This window comes from Lipotes vexillifer, unplaced genomic scaffold (assembly GCF_000442215.2).
Source record: "Lipotes vexillifer unplaced genomic scaffold, Lipotes_vexillifer_v1.1 scaffold762, whole genome shotgun sequence".
NCBI classification, from domain to species: Eukaryota; Metazoa; Chordata; class Mammalia; order Artiodactyla; family Lipotidae; genus Lipotes; species Lipotes vexillifer.
The window spans coordinates 732,697-742,867 of record NW_006772276.1 but is presented as its reverse complement, the minus strand read 5'-3'; positions in this window follow the sequence as shown (position 1 = coordinate 742,867).

Below are 10,171 nucleotides of genomic sequence, written 5' to 3'. Positions count from 1 at the left end.
CAAACCCAAAAAAAAAAAAAAAAAAAAAAAAGACACCAGTTAAATATGTTGAGCTCATTAACAAATGACCTATCAGATCACATTACCAGTTTCTAGCTCTGCCTCATCTTCATCATTACTGGGGTTTATTTAACACCAAACCTAAGGATGAATCAACAAAAATAGGATGCCAGAGCTATAGCATTAGGAGAATCACATTCAGCTGTGCCTACAATGGACACTATATAGCCAAGCAACTGCCCAACTCGATGAATGTGGCTGCTCAACGAAAAGAGAAATCACCTCCAACTTGAACGGAAATGCTCAAGGAGAAAGCAGCATTTAAGGTAGGTTTTAAAGGCTGAGGGAAAAGAAGCAGAAGAATGAGGAAGCCTGTTTGGGGACTTCTCATTCTGCTAGACTTGGATCCATACTCTGGGCTGGAGTCAGAGTTAACTTCTCTTAAGATAATTTAATCTAGCTTTGTGGAAGGAACCGATGCTGGTTGAGACCAGAGTTCAAACTCAACTTGATTTCAGTAAATAAACTTTAGAGACCAGAGTTCAGCCTCAACTTGATTTCAGTAAATAAACTATGACGTGATGATACTCTTAAACAGGAATATAAACTGAAGAAAAATTTCCTTCTGGAGGACTGTCATAACTAAGATTTCAAAGCTGGTTTAAGAAAAGTTCTTAAAACTCTGTGAACAGTGATTTACCATTAAAAGCTAGAAAGATTTTCAATGATGACTTATTCTGATGACCCCTATCTCCCCCCAAAACAAGCAGAAACTGGGGCTTACAAAGTTGAGTGATTTCCCCAAGGTCATCACACAACTAACTAAAAAGAGAAGGGGCTAAAACTGACATACAGGTCAGCAGATTCCAACTGTAAAAGTTTTCACATCAGCATTTTGCCTTCCTAAGAAGCAAGGAGTTGAGGAAAATGGAGAGAATCAGAAATGAAATGTACAATAGCCAGTAGGAATCAACTGATCACATAAATAAATCTGTGATTATGATGAAGCAAATGAGATGCAATATCCTCTAAAAGGAAAACATAATGTAGACTTACTCCAAAAACCATGATTAGACAGAAGACAATTAAAATGCAATGTTTCCTCAAGGGTAAAAGGCATTCAATTAATTCAATCAAATGATTGCTCCTTTCTCTCCTGATATTTTTCATCAATGTATAATAAAAGAAGAAAATTATACTTTAATCTCTAAAAGTATTAGAGTAATTAAAATTAACTTGGCTGTAATTCTTTGAAGTGCTAAAGAAATTTTACATCTACATTTTTTTACTCTAAATTCCCAACAAAACTTTTTGTAAACAAAAACATTCAACTTTTTAAAAAAATCTGCTAAACACTTAATCCCAAATTGTTTGTATGAAAAATAAGCTCAGTCTTGTAGTTTTGGGATAATTAATTCCCAAAGTTAGCAAATATATGTTGGAAAAAAATAGCCAATATTGACCTCGATCATCCATTGCCTTAAATGATAGTCTTTGTAGAATCCTTCTCTCCCCTCCCAATTACCTATAAAATTTTTCGGTGACAAAAATATAAAATTATTTTGTAGGGGAGAGGGAGAAGGCAAGAGGAAAAGAGCTGTTCCAGATTTTGGAATTAAACAAACCTAAAATTTTTTCTAGCTCCAGTACGGCGTGCCACTACTACTCTTTCAACAGATTCTACAACAGACTGAAGAATAACTATGATGCAAGACTCAAAATAATTGAGCAGATGTTTCAGGAACAGCAAGTAAATGCTTTCCCCTTCCCACACCTGAAAAAGTACCAAAAGTCTTGGTTCTCTCAGAACCATATAGCATTCTGGGGGGTAGTCTGCTTTTATTCACTTTCATTCCATATGAATTCTAGAAATTTTTTTAAAATTTTAGAAACCTATAGAAAGTACTATGATAAGATCATCTGACACTTTACCAATTCAAAGCCCAAGGAATAGACAGAAATCATTATAGAATTGCAGGGATGAGCTAGTTCTATTTTTGTCAGTCTTTTTAATGGATTGGGAATATTCTGAGAGCAAGGACGACCCATGTCTTACTCTTCTTTGTATCCACAGTACCTGGTACTTTGTAGATGCTTGATGAATTGAACTCCAAAGATGTATATAGTTTTCTTTCAATAATCATTGACATCATTTTGAGGCCATCCCACTTTTATACATCCCACTTTTATACTGATGTAACCAAAAAATAATCTTTTAAGAAAATTCATCTAGTTAATTATTCTTCTAATCCAAGGTTTTACATGAGGATAATTATGTATTAAATATGTATAGGAAAAGGCATTTGACCTTAAAGAGGCACACAGAATATTTGTGCAGAACTGCAGATTGACAAAATTAGGTTTGTTATTTTTTCCATTAAATAGTCTAAGCAGATTAATTGGAGCCAGACGTGAAGATTCATAAGGTTTGACTTTTTGTAATATCAGTTATTAAAAAGAAATTTATAGGTTAAATTTGACACATCTAAATTAACAGTTTAAGGAAAATGTAGATCTTGATAAATATTTTTTTAGAAGTATATATAGACAGAAATGTTATGAGACTGGCTCCAGTTCTATAACCAGATTTATCTCACAGAAACACAGTACTGAATTCCAACTCTCTTGATTAAATAATGTCAATTACCCACAATATTATGGATACATTTTATTTAGAAATTAAATATACCAAAACAAAGATTTGTTTTCCTAAAGAAACAAAAGTCTTTCTCCTATAGAAAGAGACTATAGCCTCCTAAGCAGTTATCTAATGGACACATCTTTAATCATAGCATCTACCATAAAAGCAGTCTGTCCAGGTAACAACTGAAAGACTGTGACAATCTGTTTTTGGCATAACTCAATCAAAGGAAATGTCTTTGTCAATTGAAGAATGCTGATTTTCAGGAATGAATGTCAGAAGTTTATTAACCCAAGTGTCAAGCTTTATATTTCTGTGCTTTTAACTAAAGTATCACGTGGAATTACCATTTTTAAGGCTTTACACTGGGGTATACACATTGGGTGTAAACAAAATAGGTCAATGTATCAGTAGGAGTGTTGCGTTCTAGAAAAGATATTTGAAAACATACAGCCAGTATTCACTTTTTCAAGCCAATTCCAGTCTTATGCCTCTATTAGATATATATGCTTAGCCATCAAATATAGATACTTTAATTTTTTTTGAATTGTCATAAATAGCTCTACTTTTTTTTTTTTTTTGGTCACACCCAGGGCCCTTGGCAGTGAGAGTGCGGAGTCCTAACCACTGGACAACCAGGGAATTCCCTAAATAGCAGCTCTACTTTTAAAGAGGTCAGATGTGGGCAACATTGCCTGTTACCTTTTGATAATACAGTGAAAAACCTTTATGAGTGACCTCATGATAAAATATCTATATGTATATATAGATATAGGCTCAATTATTGTTTATCTGTATGTATTTAATATAATTTAGAATATATTTTATATGGTCACATTATAATGTTATTCTACTTTATTACATTTTAAACCAGTTGTTACACCCTTGGGAATAACGTCAAAAATACAAATTGCCAAGTTTAATATATATAATGAAGAAATACATAAATCATCAGAAATACACATTAACTCCCAATAGCCACATCAAGATTCTTGTGTGTGTGTATGTGTGTGTATGTGTGTGTGTGCGTGTGTGTAGCAGTTGTTTATTTGGATGATCATTTGATCTAAATTTAATATTTTATTTCTAAACATTTTTCTTTTTCAACATCTTTACTATCTTAATATTGTTCCTCCTAGCTAACATTAGCTAAACTGCTGTTGACCTGGGCATATGTGTTTCTGATGTCTGTCAGCAACTAAAAAAGCATAATTTCATGAAAGTTTATTATATATATGCTCAGGACTGAGAGAACATTATAAAATGAAGAAGTTTGGCTAAAGTTCAACTGGGCATCAAATAGCACTGGCAAGAATTTTCTTAAACAGATGGTGTAAAATCTTACTAACACAATATTGTGTGCTTAACACAAGGCCAATATCAGAAACAGATGTGCTGCAAATGACCAAAGTACCAAACAGAAACAATAAACATGGGATATATAATAAAAACGATCCCTGTGCCAACTGTAAAAGAAAGGGAAAGAAAAAGAGTGAACAAACGCATTTCCTTGTCAAATAAGAAATGCTACTGATATTTTTCCAGACCAAGGTAGGCATACAAATATTTTCCCTTTGGCTTCCTCTTATGGTTGGTATTAAACCTCTAACAGGGTGGCCGAAATTAAGAATATAATCTTTCATGCATGCTTTTAAAAAGTGATCATATAAAAAGGAAATAGGTTTTTGCATTAACCTAGGAAATTTAGAGGATCTAAGAGTCCCTATCCATTATTTGGAACTGCAAATATTCTCATCAGCCCAGAAAAATTTCTCTCCCCCCCCACCTCCGTCCCTCCCTCTCCCTCTCCCTCTCCCACTGCCTCTCTCTCCCCCTCCCTCTCTCTTCTCTGTCACACACACACACACACACACACACACACACACACACACACACACACACAAACACCTTTTATCAGAGCTATACACAAGTGCCTGCTCATTACAAGTATTTGCCCAAGCATGGCACAGCAGTATTAAAAGTACCAAGGGCCAAGTGTCTATGGCTGGCACAGAAACTAAGACCAAGTAGAAGAAACTCGAATTCCTAGAAACGCCCTCCCTGAGGACAGAACCTGCCCCTCCCAAACGCAGGTCAGGTTCAAAGTCCTAGGGCCTAGATCACCAGGGCCTTGGCCTGCCTGCGTAGACGCCATGCCTGGAGGAAAACCAGTCCACGAGCGACTCTCTGGTCGTCTGTCCTGAGCCAGCCTGCATTCCCGACCCGGGCATTTCGAGCCTGTCCACTTTACTGATCAATAAAGGCACACGTTGTTCTGACCTAGTCGGGCCTCGCTCCACGGCCTGGTTTGTTGCAGGCTTGGATTTTAGGTTTCTCCTCCTCTGTAACAGCTTTCTGTGGGATGCTAAGGTGTGCCCTCTGGGGGTTGGAAGGATTGAATAAGAATTACCTACCTATTTTACGGGCAGATACAGCTGAGGGGCAGAAGGCCTTGGGCCTTGGGTGTCCTCCAGGCGCTGACTTTTTCGGGAAAGAAAAGTCTTAACATCCTCTGGAATCCAGATATGATTCCAGGAGACGAATGTTTCGCATTTGAAACCAAAGCTTCCGCCCTATGGTCGCCCACGGAAAAGGGCGAGGAGGGCGGTGGTCAAACCCACCAGGGCGACCAGCCTGACTTCAGAGCCTGGCCTGGGGTGGGGATTCGGGCGCTCGGAGCCGGGGCCACCCTCCTCCCGCCTTCTCCCGGAGCTTGGATTAGTGATGTGGGGGTTCACACAGGGCCCCCGCCTGCTTCGGGACCGGGTCACGTCGCTGGGGTGCTCGCCCTCGTCACCCTCCCTGCTTGCGCCGCCTCGGAGCCTCCCGGGGTGCACCGCGCGGCCGGAACGTTCCCGTCCTGCCCCGGGGCCGCCGCCCGCCTCTGACCAAGGCCAACAGGCTGGGGACCACGACCCGAACGCCGCGAGGACCTGCGGGGCTCCAGGGCCGTTCTGGGGAGGTCGCCTCCGAAGGCAGGCGCCGGCCGAGCAAGCCCAGGCCGGTACCGGCAGGGAAGGGCCTCAGCCTCCTCGGGAGGCTGCTTGCAGGCCTGCGCCTTGAGCTTGGGGGTTACCAAGGAAATGCAACAATATTTACGACCTGGCGATGAGAAAGTGTTCGCCCAGCATGAGATCTACCTCCTTCCCCTCCCCCGGCAGCTTCCCGCCCCTCTAGCCCTTCCTCTCCCCACCCCTCAGACTCCACGCACGCTTCTGAGCCCTAAGTAACTGACAGCGGCGGTAGTCGGGCTCCTCAAGCCTTGCCGTCCCCCTCTCCCCCTGCCAGCTCCTAAGAGAATTCAGGTTTCTGGGACTCCAGAAGCAGGGAAGGAGCCACACTTCCAACCAGCCAGAAGGGGGCACTTGGCTTCATACTCTGCCAGGCTCACCAAATATCCTTTATATATAGTACAATGGTTAAGACCTTGGAATCGGTTTGCATCCCGACTCTTGCTAATTTGCCTTGAGAACTTGAGTCTCCTCCCTGAGCTTTAGGCTCGCCGCCTGTGACCTGGGCATAATAATATCTACCTCCTTGATGATTGTGAGGGATATATGTGACAACATATGTGAAATCTAGGTGAAGCTAAACAGTAAATGGTATTTCTTATTATAGAAGAGTATCTACACACATGCCTTTTTAGGAAAAAATATATCTCGGCCTGGCTGGGGATGGGGGACCGTGTAAAGAATCAGGAATTGTGGCTTAGTTTATTAACTGCCTAATTTTTTTGCACCCTGACCTTTAAAAGACAGACTTCCAGATCAGTCCATGTATATTTTATAATGCGAGAGGTTTCTCCCATAATATCCCTAAAATTATTTGGGCAGAAGTATTTTGAAAGGAGGAGGAAGAAGAAACCTTGAAAAGGCACTGTATTTATTTAAACCTTCACCAGAAATGGCTGCTTATTGTTTTGAGTGACTTTGAAACTCAAAAGCGATAATAAAGGCAAACTAAGTGCTGAGCAGGTCAAGGCGTTATTCCTGAAAGGTAGTGCAATGTGTAGGTGCCCTTTTAAAAAACGCTGCTCTGAGTCCCTCCAGGGGAAGGGGTGGCTATTTGAAGGAAATGAGAAGGGATTACACTCTTTTAAAGGGATTTCCCCCCCCCCCCATGTTTCTTTGCCTGCAGCGGCTGTGGCTGAGTTTGCAAACCTTCTTGGTGCATCTACCAAGAGACCCCAGTCTTCAAGATAAAGCCCTAGTGCTTTCCTCTTGGTGTCGCAGTAAATTCAACACCACGGGGCTAGTGCAGTCATCCCAGGCCAAAAGAACTCTTCCAGCCCTTTTCCAGTACTTCGGGACCCTAATTGCAGAGTCCCATGGCTACTGTTCCTGCTCTGGAGCGGTCCTTGTTTGAGACGGGTTGGGTGGCGCAGAGAGGGGGATCTACCTAGCTTAAGACTACCCATCACCCGCACCTCTCCTCCACCTTCTTCTGTAATTTTGCAGACTGTAAACAGGGGTGCATCTCCTTTCCAAGCCAGGGAAGCCTGACAGCATCAGCATCTGGCTCTCAGTGACCTCAGCTCCTATCCTGACTGTCCACCGCAGGCTCCATTTTTGCCCTGGGGCAAGCCAAAACTTATGTCAACTTATGTCAGGCCAACACACACAGCATTTCCATGTGTGCAGTCAGAGTGAGTCCATGGAGGCTTACCCGGGCTTCTGGGGTCCAATATGTTCCAATTCCTAATCCCGTTAGCATCCTCCTCTGTAACTGAGGCTCAGACCTGGATGGTCTCTGAGGCACCCAGAGTAGGCTTCCAGTTGCAAACACTGAGGTCTGAAGGACAGTTAAGGTGCAAAATGAACCATTATAAGACCCTCTCCCTAGAAGAAAAGTGGACCCCAGCAATTCCCTCAATTAAAATTTTCAGAATATCTGTGCCCTTCCTAGCTTCGATTTAAGGGATTAAAAGATTTGGGGTCCTGGGCAAGAAGTTGCCAATGTAAAGAAATAGGAAGCTAGAACTACCAATACAGAGAAAGGCATGAAACCCTCTGTACCTGCCAGCACATACTTTTTTCCCATTCAAAAAGCCATCCTTTATTGCCTGGTGCCAGACACTGAATTAGGTTCCAGAGAGTCAGAACAGCACATGGCTCCTGCCTCTGGAGTGCCTGAAGCCTGGAGCTGTGAAAGATCTGTTGGGGTCGACTTTATTCACCTGTTTGTTTCGGGAAAAACTATTTCTAAGGACTTCTCCGGAGTAGTGATAGAGGGTGCGGCGAGAAGACCTTTGCACAGCTGGAGCTGGGCACCGAGGCTTCTGCAGACTCCACTTTAGTGGAAGTCCAAAGGAAAGTTCCGGAAGTGGGCGCCAGCCTTTGCACCATAGGAGGTACGGAGAGCTGTGGTCACTTGTTCAATCCGGGTTTTGATCCACTCGCTGATGATTAGTCATAGGATTCTGTAATTTGCAAAGAAAAGGAGAAAGATTTTACCACCGATTTAAAATCTCGACTCCTTTTTCCCCTTTGTAGTTGGCTTATTAGACATCCAAACCATTCTATGCTTTTAAACCTCGGTACCTCAGAGTTAAGGTGGGGGAGAGGGAGCTCTTTCCCGCCGGATACCCGACTCCAGGCAGTTGCCTGCTAACTGCAACTCAGCCGGAAGCGGGCGGGGGCAAGGGGCGGGCAGGTGGACCACCTGCACTGGAGCCGCAACCCAGGTCAACTGGACTATGTAAAAAACCATGTGCAGTTGGGGTAAGTGAATCCATTGAATGAAACTGTCCTTTTCTGAACTCACCCCAAAGAGGACAACATAGCGGAATGGTTAAGACGCGGACTTTCAAAAAAGAAGGAAAGTCGGGCCTTAGCATCCGGCATCTGGGTTCGAATTCTGACTCAGCCTGGTAAAATGGCCTTAGGCAAGTTACTGAAGTACGATTATGCTCCTTGGCGCCAGTGGGGCGTTTGACAAAAAGCAACAGCTATGAGTACTGCCACTTTCACAATACTCAGAAGTTTGCACAAACTGACAGAAGGCAGGGTGCCAAGCATTTAAATGCGCCAGATTAACCCCCAAATAAAGCAGTGGGAGGAAAAGTTGTTCGGGTGCGTCCTTGGGCCAAGATGCCACGGTTAGAGGTGGCTCACAGCTGTGCGTTCTTCTCCAGAGGCCCTGCATCACTGAGAGGCTCCTCCGGCACTGGCGACCAGAACAGGTGAGCTACTCGAACTGGTCAACTGGAATCAAGGTCGGTGCTGAGGAGCATGGCCTGTCCCCTTCACCTGGGGAATGAAGCCTTTGGTGACGCCTCTGCTTCCGGACATCTGTAGGGTGGCGAAGGAAGACGCGGAGGAGGAAGATTGCATTCATTGAGTATCTACTGTGTCTGTCGGTGTACACATTCAACATCATTAGTGCTGTCATCCCCATTTTACTGATGAGAAAACCAAGTCGTTAAATAAATTACTCGAAAATCCAGTACAGTTAAATAAATTACTCGAAAATCCAGTACAGGTTTGACTAACTTCAAAAACCGTGCTCTTAGTATAACACATTGCCTAGCTCTTAAACCCTGATCTCCCATGAAGGCAGGCAAGCAGGCAGGCAGGGAAGGAGGAAAGGGAGGAGGGGAGAGGAAGAAAACACTGCCACAATGACAAGAACCAATCTCCCGTGGCAGAAATCCATATAAAGGAGGTTGCAGGTAGAGCTGCGTGGGCTTTTATGGGTGCACTCACTCTGGCTAACCACCGGAGCTGCAAGTTCTCTTATCAAAACCGGATCGACGCCTGCGAATGGTAGGCTCACACAGCTCCCTGCCACCACTACCCCTCCCCACTCCACCCAAAAAACAACGTCAGGCGCCCACGTTTTTGCACTCGGATCAAGTTTGGCTCTCCTGCCTCCCTTGCTGGGTTTTAGTTAACTCTCAGGGATCCCTGGGAAACGAGGCGGGGGCGGGGAGTGGAGGACGGGAAGGCTGCGGGGATTGGTTTCCGTCCTCTTTCTAGATTAGTGAGCTCCAAGCTAGATCAGCTTGGTGGCCTAGGATGTGTAGGAAAACGCCGGGGAGAAGGGAGTTAGTGAGTTGTTTCTCTCCAACTCGTAGTTTGGCACTTACAGAGTTGCGTGGGCAGAGGTCTGTAGAAATAGGTTAGAATCGGGTTTCCGCTGGTCCTGCCCTGTTGCTCGTTCTGAACGATAAAATGCATATAAAATCAGCAGCTCCAAACCACAAGCGTGCTTAAGGCGAGATTGTCGGCTTGGAAATGTCACAACGAGTAAAGAGTGTAGTGGACTTCTGCGCTTTGCGCAGTAGCATTTAGCCCGGGAGCGTCCCAGACTGCTCCCTGCCTAATTTCGGGCTGTATATGGCTTCTAATTCCCTCTCTCTTACCATCCGTCCTATCAGGCGAGAAACACTTCCGCTCTCTCCTGCCGCAGCGGACCTGGCGAGTTTACTTGAGCTCAGGAGGGAAAGGGGGAGGAGGGGGGTCGAGCGCACCGCCTGACAAGGAACACCGAATCTACACGTACAACCCTCTTGGAAGCAGGACTCGGTTT